The following is a 16,539-nucleotide window of genomic DNA, read 5'->3' as shown; positions in this document are numbered from 1 at the left end:
TTAAAATGTTAAAGAAAATAAATTTTAATAGGCTTCGTAAATTTTAATGAGTTTACTACGACAACTTTTAAGTTGTTTTATTTACAATTGTCTGAAATCAATGTTTTGGTCTCGTAGACAGTTTTAGGATTTTAGACTGGCAGCCAACGTGTTAAATATATCGCTTACTTTGTATGAGAGAAAAAATGTCAGGGGAGGGGGAAATATTCTGTTCGAAGGCGGCAAATACGGTGATGGGACGAATTTCTTTCTCAAGGTCATTTTTTCCAACATTTCAAGGTCATAGTATCTTTTTTAAATGGTACTGCATATTTTCTCTACGATAGAGTTATTGCTTATAAAAAGACGAATCCAACGAGGTGTAATATGTTGATCTTTACTTGACTTTTAGCGAGAAGATTGTAAAATGTTTGTCAGTAACTTCAGTACGCGTTTCAAGACCACCCCTTGATCCTTGACCATCAATTTCTTGTTCAAAAAATCATCTCACGACTTTTCCAAACACCGATTATAGAATTGTATCTTACCAAGTCTCTTCAGCACCTAAAATATTCTACACCGATCAGGACTCCTGATTAACATGTAATGTTAAGTGAAAATTGTCATCGCAAGCAGTTCGTTCCAACATCGAAACCGTAGAGACCCCATAGAAACCATAGAGGGTCCTAGAGTCTTGTTGGTTCTCAAAAAGGCGACTAAAAAACAAACACACATTAAAATTCACTTGTATTCTCATACGGTCCACTACTTGAACACACATCACCTAAAATCCCCGCAGAAGGTTAGACTTCTGAAGAAGATTATGTTTCGTAACTACCAAAATTCACTGCTATGTCATGTCTGATAAATAATAAAAAAGAAAACATCGAAAAGTCTGAAAAAGGCATACACATACATAAGTGAAGCCTAGATGCGTATTTCAGAGAGCAGAGTGGAGCAACAGATTAAGTGTTTTCATTCCCGTCCGATTAAAAGAAAAGAAATGTGCATTTCGAGGGATAGAAGCATGGCAGTGCTAGATTAAGTAGTTTCATTCCCGTTGGAAAAAAATAAGCAGCAAAAAGGGGAAGACTTGTATCCTTCTTCGCGTCGTTGTTGGGAGCGACAATTTTTTCCGTCGGTCGTCTCGCGGATCTTGCTTAATCGTCCTTCCGCGTCCAGGCATTTTCCTCGAGCATTTCGCGCGAGGATCTATTTATCAACGTCAGCCATCCGGCCAGATAAATAATTTCTCCCGGTCCTCGGAGTGATTTTCACTCGTGGCTCTTCCCCTAGATTGCAATCGATGCTTGAAATTTTTCAATCATACGAGATTTATTTCCATTTGAAAGAGATCTATTTCATTCAGACGTAACAGTTTGTTGTTGTAACTCTTCGGTTCTGCTTGTTTTAGCCCTTCCTGTACAGTGAATCCACGAGCAGTTGACTACAGAAAGGAACGAGAAGAACCCTATAACAGCAAGTTCAATTGAAAAGAAAAAAAATAATATTAATCTTCCAGAAGCGGCGTGTCTCTCTCGAATTTCAGCCGCGTCTTCCTAATTGAGGACACCGTTCCTCGAAGCTCATTATAATCTTTGCTCGTTCGTTCCCTTTCATCGTCGGTTTTCCTCTCGGATTAAGTAACAAGATCTTCCGTAATCACCTGAACCGCCGCAACTATGCCTAATTCAGCCGCTTAAATTCGTGAAACGAAACGTGCGTCGCCGGAGAGGGAGATGCATCGGTCGGTTAATTGGTCTTAATTCGCTGACTCAGCCGATTATATCACCAACGAGCCCTTCTTTCCGTATTCGTGCGTCGTGTTCTTCTATTCTCGCCCAAGGCCGTGACTAATTCCCCAGAAGACCGCCGGTGACGAGTTCGTGAACCGAGTCAGCGACGTCCTCATTAACAATAAACCTGCGAAACGCAGTGTGCATAAGAAGTACGCTTATTATTGTTTAAAAGGAAATAATCTATTCTATTAGACGTACGAAGCAAGAGAGTAGTTTCGAAATTTCGTTTGAAGAGATTCTGGAGGCGAAAATGAGACGAAAATCAAGAATATTAATTTCTTGACCGAGGCTTCGTTAAAAAGTTATTAACGTTTAAAGTTCATGCGCAGCTGTTTGCGGATTGCCGTTCTACAGGCGGATCTTTAAACGTTAATAACTTCTTAACGAAGCCTCGGTCAACAAATTGGTATTATTGATTTTCGTCTTATTTTGGCCTCTAGAATAGGCCAATATCTTATATTTCTCTTTCTGATATAAACTTGAAAAAAAATAAAAATAAATGCTGTTAGAGGAATAAATCGTGTCGATGATAGGATTGGCAAAAAAAAAGCCACTAATGCGAGGAATTTCTTGGCCGCCATTACGCAGGTTAGCCACCGTTTCATCCGCGACTTAAATATCCATTACTCTAAGCAGGAAGCTGGCCCGCCCGCGGCGAACAAAAACCGTGGCTGCTCGATATCGGGGAAGGTTGGTTAACCTGGCTTGTCTTTTCGTTGAAAGCTAACCATCCTTTCCCAGCAGCTTTTTACGCGAAAGTCGCTTCCATCGATCGATCCGAGCGTAGTAACGTTATTTTCTCGCCTTATCGCGTTCCCAGCTACCCTGTAGAAACTCGAGTGGATACATATGTACATACGTTTAAATCGAGGAAAGAATAGTTTCTCGAGAACGTAGGCACTTGTTTTGTCACGGTCGAGCTGCTAATCGAAAAGTAGCTTGGTAAAGTCGGTGGCAATTTCATGAAACTGTCTCTTTAGAAGTTAGGTCTGGGTTACTGTGATTAAATTACCGCTAACAAGGAAGGTTTTTTAGGTGTCCGCCTCCGATTGTTCCGAATTTTTTATATATTTTGGTTAGTTTTCGTATTTAGGGGGTGAAACGACCCCCTGAAGCTTCAGCTACTTCTCAAAGAAAACTTCTAAAGCGATAGCTAAGTGGCAATTTGGCGCGATAGGTAGTGGACTGCGTAATTTTGCTCTCTTGGTCGGTGATATTCGATTTCTACGATATAAACCGGGTATCTACCGGGTAAACGAGGTTTTCTTCTGATCCACGGGAAACCAAATGGAGGTTGTAAGGCTCCAAGTGGCTATATCCCGCGAGCACGCTTACCACCCACACGCAGGAACACTTCTGGTCCTAGTTTCGGTCCCTCAGGAGCGACCTGATGCCTCGACAGCAATTCCTTAGCCAGCCGTGGGCTACCTCGACCGGAGACTCCTAACGAAAATTCAGAACGCAGAGGCAGATTCATTTGGACAGAGGAACCTCTTCGATAGCTAGAACTTTGCAAGAAGTCAGTTCTGCGTATCAGAAGCAACAACTTCTGAGGGTCAAGGTACACGTTAGGGGCACAGAGTGGCTGGTGCAATACGCAACGACCACGAGCAACACTTGCAAAACCTGGCAATATTTGCTGAAACAGGCATAGTGGTTATATGGTTGCTGTAACGTTTACCTGGTGCACGGTATATCTTTTCGAGATTATTTACTCCCGGATAGCGGGAACGTGGACAAGAGACGATCTCGCCAGGACGGGAGTCGATTGTGGCGAGCGAAAAGGGAAGAAAACTCGTGTGTTTCGACGCGGCCGTCGCTCTCGGGCTATTTGTCCAGCTACAATCAACGATCCTCGTTGAAAGGACCGTGTCAACGGCGCGTGAGAGACTCGATCACGATCAAGCGAGCATCACGCCTCCGCGAATTTTCCACGGATGGCCGAGCTGGACAGCCAACGCGATCGTTGTATCTGCTCGTTGGTTCACCTGCACGGAAACTCTGCTTGTGTTTGGCTGATCGTAAACAATTTATGGCGACGCGATTCCACGCGGAAACGACAATGACAATGAACAGATCGATTCGATCTTATCACTCATCCATGTATCTAGTAACGAATCCAACGTCTCTTTCACTTTTTTAAACTCTTTCTTTCTTCTTGATATTTTTACTCTCCAACCTATACAGAAGGAATTTTATTTCACTTTACTTTCTCTAAGAATCCTTTCAAAAAAAAAAACTGTTTAAAATGTATAATTGATTGTCTCGGTTTATTTTTAAAATGTGCACATTATGATTAATTATGATATTTATGAGAATATTCTGTTATTTAAGAAATTATTTTCTTTGATTAACTTTCTCGAAGAATTGTTTCGAAATAAAAAAAAACTCTCTGAAATGTATAATTGATTGTCTCGGTTTATTTTTAAAATGTGCACATTATGATTAATTATGATATTTATGAGAATATTCTGTTATTTATGGAATTATTTTCTTTAATTAACTTTCTCGAAGAATTGTTTCGAAATAAAAAAAAACTCTTTGAAATGTATAATTGATTGTCTCGGTTTATTTTTAAAAAAAGGACATTATAGAAGTATTAATTATGATATTTATGAGAATATTGTATTATTTAAGGAATTATTTCCTTTAATTAACTTTCTCGAAGAATTGTTTCGAAATAAAAAAAAACTCTTTAAAATGTATAATTGATTGTCTCGGTTTATTTTTAAAATGTGCACATTGTGAAAGTTTTAATTGATATTTATGAGAATATTGTGTTATTTAAGGAATTATCTCCTTTAATTAAAATAGTTTCAGAGTAATGAAGTGTATTCGTGTTTGTTAATTGTGTACTAAATTTTATTTATTTAACTTCTTTGCTTTATCGTGATGGAAGAAACAAAAGAAAAAAGGTGGAACAAAAGATGCAATATATATAAATACTATGTCACGAGGAATGGACGAGTTTCAACAACCAAAAGTTAAAAGACTGGCAACGTTATTGGTGAACTTTCACTGTATCGGTTTTAAGTGTACCAAACTTTTCTCTTTTTTCTTTTTTATTATTATTAAAATAGAAAAAATGGAAAAAATCATTGACCACCAGTCAACGTGTTAAATAAATATATAGAATTCTTATTGTTAGAACGAAGGATCTCGTAAATAGGACAATAGAAATGGAAGATCGACAAATTAACACTTTACCGACCGGTAGCGGTTGATTAATCGGCTATCGGTCGATAAGCATTGGTCGGTAAAAAAGTTGATTAATACGCTATCGGTCGGTAAGTGTTGGTCGGTAAAAAAGTTGATTAATAGGCTATCGGTCGGTAATGTGTTAATGTAGATCTGAATAATTTCAATGAATTCTATGCTATTTAAAAATGTCCATATTTCAATAAGAAAATGTTGTTTCGCTTGCTCTGTAAGATAGATTAGAAAATTCTGTATAAATTGTACAATTTGAGACATTAATTTGTCTTCGGGAAGACGACCTTTTTACTTACTTCGAAGGAACATAATCATATCTTTCGAAATAAAATCGGGTTAAATAAATATACAGAATTCTTATTCTTAGAACGAAGGATCTCGTAAATAGGACAATAGAAATGGAAGATCGACAAATTAATGTAGATCTGAATAATTTCAATGAATTCTATGCTATTTAAAAATGTCCATATTTCAATAAGAAAATTTTGTTTGCTCTGTAAGATAGATTAGAAAATTCTGTATAAATTGTACAATTTGAGACATAAATTTGTCTTCGGGAAGACGACCTTTTTACTTACTTCGAAGGAACATGATCATATCTTTCGAAATAAAATCGGGCTAAAAAAACGAAAGAAGAAGGTTCGATTCGTTTTCTATCGCAATTGTTTAATGATGGAACTTAAAATTTTACTGTTCTTTGGTTCGATGTCGAAGTAGTAGCAGTGTGACCGTTGCAAAACTCCGATTGGAAGACCGGCACTGATTGTGAGTTAATAATCCTCCGTAGTCGCGAAAGACAGAACTTTTCCAGAAGTTCGTAAAGGGAAGAAGTTTGAGAAATAGGACGGAGCAAGTTTAAGCAACAAGCATTAAGTATTTTGAAGATGGGATAAACCATGTATACAGTGTTTCGAGTCTAAGAGAAAGATATGAAAAGAAGTGAAACAAGTTAGAAACTCGAGGGATCAAAACAAAATGGAACGTGCAATAGTATCGCGAGCATTAGAAGAAGTAAATGTTTTTGATGGCTGTGAAAGTTATTGAAAGGCGAAAACGGGAATAATGAACGATATATGGAGGTATTAATAAACTCAAGGGAAGTGTAGTTGAAAGAGGATCGATAGGATGGTTATTACTAACCAAAGCATCGGAGAATATTTCAAGAATAAAAAAAGTCTGCGTCGTCTAAAAACAAATAAAAGATTGTATAACTATAAAAAATTCGAGAATTTCTCCAGCCAAGCATATTTACGTATTGTGTACATTTTTGCAAAGAAAATTTTGCAAATGGAATAAACGAAGGAAAAATTTTATTTTTAATTCTGTTTGGAAAATTATTTTTTTAATATTTTTGTTCGTGTACAATTTTTTAATTCAGTATGATTTCTTTGGACAACGTGAATACGAATGCTTAGTTAAATAAATACTTTACATATTTATTTGTGCAACTTTTTATTTTGTCTCTCTTATCTAACGAGGAAAGAATATTTTATAATTATTGTATAACTTGTTTTTTGTTCAAAGAGTGTGAGTGAGAGGGTAACTTGTCGATCGATGTCGAAAAATACCCTTATAATTTCACAAAAATTACGTAATATTCCGGAGAATTTCAGCAATGAAAATTAATTGGGTTTGTTTCGACTTTTGATAAATGTTTAATTAATTGTATATTCGCAACGTGCACGATCGTACGTGTACACGAGTTGACAAAATAGCTGGGCGAGCGCAGCGACGGATTCTATTGTCATAATACCGACATTACGCGCATTACATTACGCATATGGCCGCGAGTACGTGATGTGGGTTATGGTGATTCTTGCTGTTTCGCAGCGCTCATTACCGAATTACGAGTAATTCCATCCACTTTGCCGCACAGAAACATTATTCGCGTTTCTCTGCGTCCATTCATTAAGGGGCAAACAGCCCGCCATTACGCTCTCGATTTTAAAGCGTTTCCGATAACCGCGTAAACAGCGTACAGACGTAATTTCAGTGCCCTTTGGCCTGCAAAATCACCTTTCATTCTCTCAAATATCCCACATCTAATTATCTATACGATTTATTTATTTAAAAGAAACAAAATTCTTCTGTGCATTCGAGCAATCTATCAGTTTTCAAATCTGCTTTTTTAACGAGAATTTTAAACCTACTACTTTCATTCAGAGAACCTAGTTAGAACTTCTTTTAGATTAATTTTTTTCTATTTCAAGCTATATGTATTCTCTTGTGTATTTTCTGAGTTTAAAAATAGATTGTTCGAAGATGACCAGTCGTACATACGATCAAAATTACTAAAGTTACTTGCATTTACAATTATCGTGAAAATTTCAAACACCGAAATAATAGTTGGAGCAATATAATTTTTAATAAATAAATAATAAAATAAATTTATTACAAGAAAAAAGACATACTGAGAACAATTTTTGATTCCAGCTGTATATCTGCATTAATGGAATATAATACATTCAAAACAGAAAATACAATGCACAGTAAATTCACGACTGTTTCAAACCTTTAATAACTTTGAACAGTGGAAGAAGATTAAAATGTTTAAAACCATACAATATAGTTATCTATTAAAGAGAATACAAAAATTCAAAGTATAAGATGCTTTTTCACGCGGAAAACGCCGAAAAAATCGGTTTTTGATTTTTCCTACTACGGCGCACCCTAGCAAAAAATCTGAAAAAATTCAGGGAGATAACCAATGACAATACGCATATACAGTAATTATAGAAATCTAGTGTCTCGAAAGCTTCAATACGAAATCTGTATTTTTCTGTGTTTTTTTGCGTTTTCAATTTTTCACACCTAGGATTTGGAATCGAAAAATCTGAAAAAATTCAGGGAGATAACCAATGACAATACGCATTCACAGTAATTATAGAAATCTAGTGTCTCGAAAGCTTCAATACGAAATCCGTATTTTTCTGTGTTTTTTTGCGTTTTCAATTTTTCACACCTAGGATTTGGAATCGAAAAATCGGATAAAATTCTCAAACACGTATCTCAATAACCACAATGCACCAGATTTTTTTCATAATTTTTCTACTCGATTAAATATGGGAAATAGGCAGAAATTCGTTAATCCGAATTTTCTGAATAACTACCCTTCCAAACAAGATAGAGGGTTAAAATTTGGCACAGAACGTTTTTTCTTGATGCTCTATCGATGGATCCATCGTATGTTACATTTGACTCCCTTATTCGGCTATACCCTTTGATACAAAATAAGTAACTCGCAATTCCATTTATACCCGGTTCAACGGATATTATTAATTAAATACTATTAACATTATTGGATAATAATGTAAATAAGAAGGCAAACGAAAGTACAAATGTAATGTACGGAGCACTATATTTCTACATTTAATTTGTCTATTCATTACTATATACAATTTATGTTGATTCTGTGTTCGAACTGTCAGAATTTAAGTTAATTATAAATGATTCGATCAATGTACCGATATTATGGTCCAAATGCTTTTTAAAAGAACAGTAAAATCTATTGACTTTAAACTTGATTATACATACTTAATAAGTATAACTTATGCTTAAGATAATTTGGATTATTCATTTGTACACTTAATATTTACTACGAGCTCTTCATTTAGGGCAAGATTTCTTCAAGGAATGCCTGATCTGTTACTTGTCTTGTTATTTATTAATGGAACCTAGATTTTCGAGAGACGTGTTTGCAAACTTTAATCGAAGTCTGCATTGAGGACACACCGACATACACACACACACACACTCATTCAGAGAGCTTCCGGAATTTGGGAAGCATTTCGGTCGAGGTTAATAGTCGCGAAGATACATTGTTCGATGAAAGTTTGGGCATACCTAATACTAGGATTAACCAACTGGGACCAACTAGACAATAATAAATGAAGTTCACGTGATCGTACTACTTTCGAAAGTTTGTTCCTGGAATTGAAAAACACAAAAGAACGGTATTGATTTCTTATTGGAAATGCAAAGAAATTAATTTCTAAGCGATTTAGCGAAATTCGAAAAATAGACTTCGAAGCGAATTCGAGAAAGTTGGCCTTCGAATCACCTTCAAAACGCCCAATGAAAAGGAAATAAATATTACAGGTATTCTTGATCCATCAAATCTTACAATTTTTTTTCAAAAACTTTGTTTTCGAAATACTCAACAGACTCGATTACTCGTATCTAATAAAATTCCTGTAACTTCGAGAAACATAAACAAATGTCTGTTAAAAGTTTTTCAAATTTCAAGGTTAAAACTGAATAAAAATTTTAATAATTTAATAAATAAAATTTGAATAAAAACTTAATAAAAACATTTTCATAATTTCTTAATAAATAATTTGACCGTTCGTATTTTCACGGTTCGTCCTTAACTGAACGCGAATGATACAACGAGGATCCGGAAGTGCTACAGCGTGCGAAGAATAAAATTTGTCTGGAATTTCCTAATGGAGCAATATACATGCAAAGTAGCTTCCGGTGTACAAGGCAATGTATGGAGAGTGTGAACTTACGTGTAAGTTTTCAAGTTTCAAGTACCAGGACAGCCTCGAGTTTAAAGTTGATCGGTAACTTTAAATTCCTTGTTAAGGATACCCATCTGCACATTATAGATTATTATGGAACATTCTTGTGAAATGCTTTCAAAGACAATCATTCTGCCGAGGAATAGCAAACTTTCTTCTCGAAAATAAGGGGAGTACCTGAAAATAAACAAAATTATTTTTTGTAAACATGTATATTAAAATATACTGTTTCTTTACCTAATAATTTACCTTTTCGATTTTTCATTTATCTTCTCTAATTGAAAAAGTATGGAAAGAATTGTACTTTTACGTCGAATCGGAAAAAGAAATTTTTTTTCAGTAAATGTCAATACTTTAATGACATCCAAGCAGAAATTTCTTTTTTCTGATATCAAATAAGAATTAAAGTTAATTTTATGATAAATATTGTATATATTAGTTTTAGTTACTAATGTAATTTTTGAAAAAGCTTTACCAAAATTGAGTAAATAAATTTTAATAGAATTTGCATTTAGATATTAAGAAAGATTGTTTATTTGCTATTGGTCACTTATAGTTTTGATAATCTCGTTGAAATGAAGTTTCTAATTTGATATTCTACTCGAAAGTACTCTCCATGCGAGCCAATACATTTCTACCAACGTTATTTCCAACAGTGGAAACAGTTCTAGGACTCTGCAACGGAAATACTGTTTATTGCCTCGGGCAATTTTTCTTCCACTTCGTCTGCACCAATGAATCGCTTTCCTTTTATAGTTTCTTCATTCATGAGAATAAAAAAACGTTGCACGTAGCGAGAGTTCGGAAACAGCAAGCATTTCACCAAAAATTGTTACAACGCTGGAAAAAACATTGATACACAAACATTATTTCACTTAAAAAACACTCTGTAACCGGGCAGAATGTGAAAATGTAAATTTTCATCAAAATTTTCACAAAATTCAATTTCAGATATCTTTAGACAGCTTCGAGGATGCAAAATTAATTATAAAATTATGTAATTCTGGAACGATGGCTCGAATGGTTTATTTATAATTTTAATTCCTGCATTTGGACATGTAATTGTACCAAAATGTTAAAATGGAATTTTCAAAAAATATTTATCTTTTATTAAAATTGCAATACTTTATTTGGAGAATTGTTAAAAATTTTAAATGGACTCTATGTGTAATCGAGCATTATCTAGGAAGGAATTGTTCCTTCCAATAAGTGAACTAATACACAATTTAAAAATATTTGAAATGTCTGTCATCGTTGATCAAAGTATATTTTAATCTTTTCTTACTCCAACCAGAAATTAAAAATCTTCCTTTTCTCGTACATTTTTGCACCAACTCGAGATTTCCAAATAAATATGGGGGCGTAAACATCTGGGTAAAACATTACATCTGCACTTGATGCCTTTCATTTACACTTGTTTTCCGTTGTCTCCTACAAACAGTATTAATTCTTTAGACAAGATAATGTTTCGACAAAATATATATAATAAGACTAGTTTCATACAATTATTTTGCCCCAAAACGCAAATAAATTTTCTTTATCGATACATAATATTCATTTGAAAGATAACGAAATGTATAAAAGGGAGAACCAATGCTCTATTTCTTTCTCGAATTTGATAAATATTGAGTAGTATTTGTCGTTGGCGTCTGATCAATGCACAACCTTTACTACTGAAAACACTCATGCGTGTATACCCAGAGTCACACAATTTTGAACTTAGGAAAATGTTTTAAAAGGCTGTTTTTTATTTCATGAACAGTTAATAGTATTTAGTAATTACAGAGATGATACAAGCTCCTATTGGCAATTTCTACTTGCATTCTTTTCCTAATATTTACATTCCCTCCTAAAAATGGTATTAATTTTAAAGTTGATCTTTTAAATACGAGATCACGATAGATAATTTGTTTATCTAACGTGTATCGTTTGAATATAGGGACGCAAGTATTTTACTTTGTATTAGTGTGGGCGTCTGACCAATGGCTGACCTTTACTACTGACACCTTTCACTTACAAGGAACCATCGCGAACGGTCCGGCTTCGATTTTGATGAAACTTTGTACACTTATAAAGCAGCCAAAAATAATCCACACGTATTTTTTTTTAGCTGCGGTAACTCGAGTTTAAGGGGTGAAACCACCCCTTGAAGTTTTGGCTCGAAAACGGAAAGACATACAAAAAAATTGTTAATGGGCGAGGTTGATGGTTTCTTATGTACAATAACATGGTGTTAAAAAATTAAAAAAAATACAATTTGTTTATAACAAAAGAAAATTTATTAACTTAATTTTTCATTTTATTGAAATTTTCATAATGACAAAAAATGACGAGCATTTTATTCCAAATCCATTGGTATGCGATTTTTTTAAATTGCCTCTTACAGTTTTGCAGATTTTGATGATTTACATCTTGCGCGCACATTCATTATGGTAGTAGCCGTTCTAACTTTGATTTTAATGAAGCACTGTAGGCTTGCACTACTTCTAGAGGACAAAATCGGGAAAAATACAAGAATACCAATTTGTTGATGGAGGCTTCGTTAAGAAATTATTAACGTTTAAAGTTCCGCCCGTACTGAATTTTTTTCTCCGAAATGCCCAAGATTTCGGGGGAATGTGTAATGACCAAAAATGATTGTAATCGACCCCTGCAACCGAAAATAATTTTTTCAGAATGGTTTGAAATTTTTTAATTTTGTTGAAAAATTTCACACATTCTCGAATTTTTTTCTCAAAAGTGCGTAGGATTTCGGGGGCATATATATTGACCAAAAATGATTGAAATTGACTCCCGCAACTAAAAATAATTTTTTTAGAACGATTTGACATTTTTTTTTTTCGCTGAAAAATTTAGGCACTACGCCCTGTCGATTTTTCTTAAAAATTCGTTTTTCATTTTTAATAATTTTGTTTGACGCCCTACAAAAAAGTTGGCCAATACTTTTTTGTAGGTACCTATGAGCTCTACTTCAGAAAAAAGTTTCATTGAAATATATTCACTATTGTAGGAATTATGGCTGTTTGAATATTGGACCATTTTTATGGGGTTTTTCTCATTTTGCGAGGTCAAGGATCAACTTTTTGCATATTTTTGCGATTTCTACGTATTCTTGATTAAAATACGCGTCGTTTGCATTTTTGAAAATTAAAATCCTTCAATCCGTTCAGAAGTTATGACATTTTAAAGATCCGCATGAAATTTTCGGACAACATTTCTGGCCATAAATTACATTTTCGATTAGGAATTTTTTTCTCGAAAGTGCGTAGGATTTCGTGGGTATATGTATTGACCAAAAATGATTGTAATTGGCCCCCGCAACCGAAAATAATTTTTTCCTGGAGGATTTGAAATTTTTTAATTTAATTTTTTAATAACTTTTTAACGAAGGCTCAATCAACAAATTGGTATTCTTGTATTTTTCCCGATTTTGTCCTCTAGAAGTAGTGCAAGCCTACAGTGCTTCATTAAAATCAAAGTTAGAACGGCTACTACCATAATGAATGTGCGCGCAAGATGTAAATCATCAAAATCTGCAAAACTGTAAGAGGCAATTTAAAAAAATCGCATACCAATGGATTTGGAATAAAATGCTCGTCATTTTTTGTCATTATGAAAATTTCAATAAAATGAAAAATTAAGTTAATAAATTTTTTTTTGTTATAAACAAATTGTATTTTAAAAAATTTTTTAACACCATGTTATTGTACATAAGAAACCATCAACCTCGCCCATTAACAATTTTTTTGTATGTCTCTCCGTTTTCGAGATAGCCGTTTCGAGCCAAAACTTCAAGGGGTGGTTTCACCCCTTAAACTCGAGTTACCGCAGCTAAAAAAAAATACGTGTCGATTATTTTTGGCTGCTTTATAAGTGTACAAAGTTTCATCAAAATCGAAGCCGGACCGTTCGCGATGGTTCCTTGTTAAGCCAGAGTTCAGTGGTATAATCATAATGTTTCCGACATCCCCACCACTAGCTACTCTCCGTGCACCATATGAGTCTCATTGCCCATCATCGAAGGCCCCCACCATTGTTTTAGACGAAATTGGGGAGAACTTTCACTACGAACGAAGGAAGTGGAATAAGCATGGCTACTGGGGGACATCACTCGTGCAGATCTGATTTCTTAACCAAATTAATCTTTCCCAAACAATACTAATTTCGAAACCACTGACATTTTTGCAACGTGATTCCAATTAATGACCGAATTTAACAGTAAACAGTGAGTATTGAGTATAGATATTCGAGGAAAGGTCAATTTCTCAATTTCTGTTGGCGACGTCTTTCGAGCTGGTTCTGTCGCCATCAAACTCCGGCCAGAAACAATGCAACATGCCGCACGGAACGAGTCGACAGTTTACGAGGGGGACAAAGTTTATGCAAATAGACGCGCGCTGAATGCCGTCGGTAATTGAATCTAATTCTTATTCCTCGAACGTGTGTCCCGTAAAGTCGTGAGCCTCGTAGAACTGCACTCTCGAGTATACTTACTTTTTCTTTTCTGCCGTCTGACTAAAAACAGACACATCTACTTTAAAAAACAAGAAGAAATGCGACTTTTATAATATTTATACATTAATCTCTATTTTGGCGGTTATTACAATATTTTGTATTGAAAATTAATCTTCAATCTTATCAATTAATCTTAACACTTTACCGACCGGTAGCGGTTGATTAATCGGCTATCGGTCGGTAAACGTTGGTCGGTAAAAAAGTTGATTAATACGCTACCGGTCGGTAAGTGTTGGCCGGTAAAAAAGTCGATTAATAGGCTATCGGTCGGTAATGTGTTAACCTAGTAATCATTACTAATAAATGATGCAGCTGCAATACAATCAAATTAGAAATACGATTGAAAATTTCAGAACTGCACCGTCGTAATTCATTTCCAAAATGTCAAATTACTTTCGTTTATGAATCAATATCTTCAACCCAGACCCTTCGCGGCGAGGTCCCATTGATCCCACGCTATGTTTAAAATTTAAAACACAACACGAGCGGCTGCATCTTCCTGTCTGGTATCTGTCAATTCATTGGTACGGCCATTAACTAATTTATTAATTCAGTTATCTGTTTCGGGCAGCCAGGTCGTGATCTTCTGTTATTGTAAAAAAAAAAAAAACACCGCCGGACAAACCTAATCTCGTAACCACCCACGGTACAATTGAAATGCTAATTCCCATTTATGGGCTAATCGTCGTGTTGTTTCGGAAAGTCGATTGTCGGGGCTGGGCGACGCGTTCGCTGCCGTTTCTCATTGTCGAATGATGACGTACCCCACGCAACTCCATGCTTGAGCGGCTTTTATTCGGATAACACCGTTCCGATAATGCTCTTCATCGAAATATTTCTCTTCGAAATGTTTCTTTCACCACCACTGAATCTTTTATGATGCTGAATTTACTCGATCAACGACTTTCTTGATCTACCCAACCGATGTAATTGCTTGTTTTGATGTTGATCCTAATGATTTCTCAAGAGCATTGCTTCTGGGTTAAATTTATCATTTTTTTGGTCTGGGTTAGGTCTGGGTTAGGTCTTGGTTAGGTCTGGTTTAGGTCTTGGTTAGGTCTTGGTTAGGTCTGGGTTAGGTCTTGGTTAAATCTGGGTTAGATCTGGTATAGGTCTTGGTTAAGTCTTGGTTAGGTCTGGTTTAGGTCTTGGTTAGGTCTGGGTTAGGTCTGGGTTAGGTCTGGGTTAAATCTGGGTTAGGTCTGGTTTAGATCTTGGTTAGATCTGGGTTAGGTCTGGGTTAGGTCTCGGTTAGGTCTCGGTTAGGTCTGGGTTAGGTCTTGGTTAAATCTGGGTTAGGTCTGGTTTAGATCTTGGTTAGGTCTTGGTTAGGTCTTGGTTAAATCTGGGTTAGGTCTGGTTTAGGTCTTGCTTAGGTCTTGGTTAGGTCTGGGTTAGGTCTTGGTTAAATCTGGGTTAGGTCTGGTTTAGGTCTTGGTTAGGTCTGGGTTAGGTCTTGGTTAAATCTGGGTGTTAAGGATTCTAAAGGAACCTTAACATCGCGAGGTTTATGATACGGACGTGACTTCTCCGCTATTTTTGAGGATTAGGCCTCCGAGACATTTTTTCTTGCTAAATTACGTTACGGTCATTAAGGAAACTCCAAACTCCACACGGGACATGGAATCCTTGGAGCTTCCTTGCCTCAATAGCGTTTGACGTATCGTAAAACCACGGGAGCCCACATCTGCGGACCACCGGGGTCTTGGGGGCTTTCGCTTTCCCAAATTGTTTACAAAAAGGGCAACGTTCTCGCTCACTCCTGCATGGTGTACCTGGACGCTGGACAGCAGGGTGGGCGGGAATGTTGCAAAATGCAGGAAACGCCCTGCCAAGGTGACAACTTTGAGGATTGGCTTGACCAATCCTCCCACCGGTTTGCGCTGCGCGTTTTCGTCACCTTGGCAGGGGAAACCGAGCTTAGGTTAAAGAGTAGCTTTAGGTCTTAGGATTAGATTCGTTTTTGATCGAGCCTTACAACCTCGAGTCGACTCTCCGCAAGTGTAGAAATATTCTTGTGTAACTAAAAAGAGCATCGGGCTCTGCCTTGAAGCAACGGGCTTCAAGGTTATCGGTATTTTCCCAAACACCAGTTTGGGTGGTCCTTCGAGCACAAGGAAAGGGAACACAGTACGGAGCTGTGTAATACGCACGGTCCGCGCAGTACAGAGCAAGAGGGCATAGTCCTTCGCGGCCGAAACACTGGGTTAGGTCTGGGTTAGGTCTGGGTTAGTCAATCGACGTCGAGGATTTTGTTCAAAATGAAAAGTTTAAGGGAAAAGAATAAGAAATTTGTTACGACGCACACATACCCTTGCAGTTAGCAGTTTGCAACGAGTTTTGTGGTAGAATTCAAGAAATACTAATATATGTTTTTAAAAAATAAATGGGATGTCTTATAGTTTTGCCCACCAGTGTATACTTATTGTTAGACTTCTAATCAATAATAATGCATAATATTCACTTCACCCACTTGTTAGAAGACCTAATATCCGAATGATCCTAATATT

This window comes from Colletes gigas, unplaced genomic scaffold (assembly GCF_013123115.1).
Source record: "Colletes gigas isolate AHSC1104 unplaced genomic scaffold, ASM1312311v1 Colletes_gigas_Sc00038, whole genome shotgun sequence".
Lineage (NCBI taxonomy): Eukaryota > Metazoa > Arthropoda > Insecta > Hymenoptera > Colletidae > Colletes > Colletes gigas.
This window is presented reverse-complemented; position numbering follows the sequence as displayed.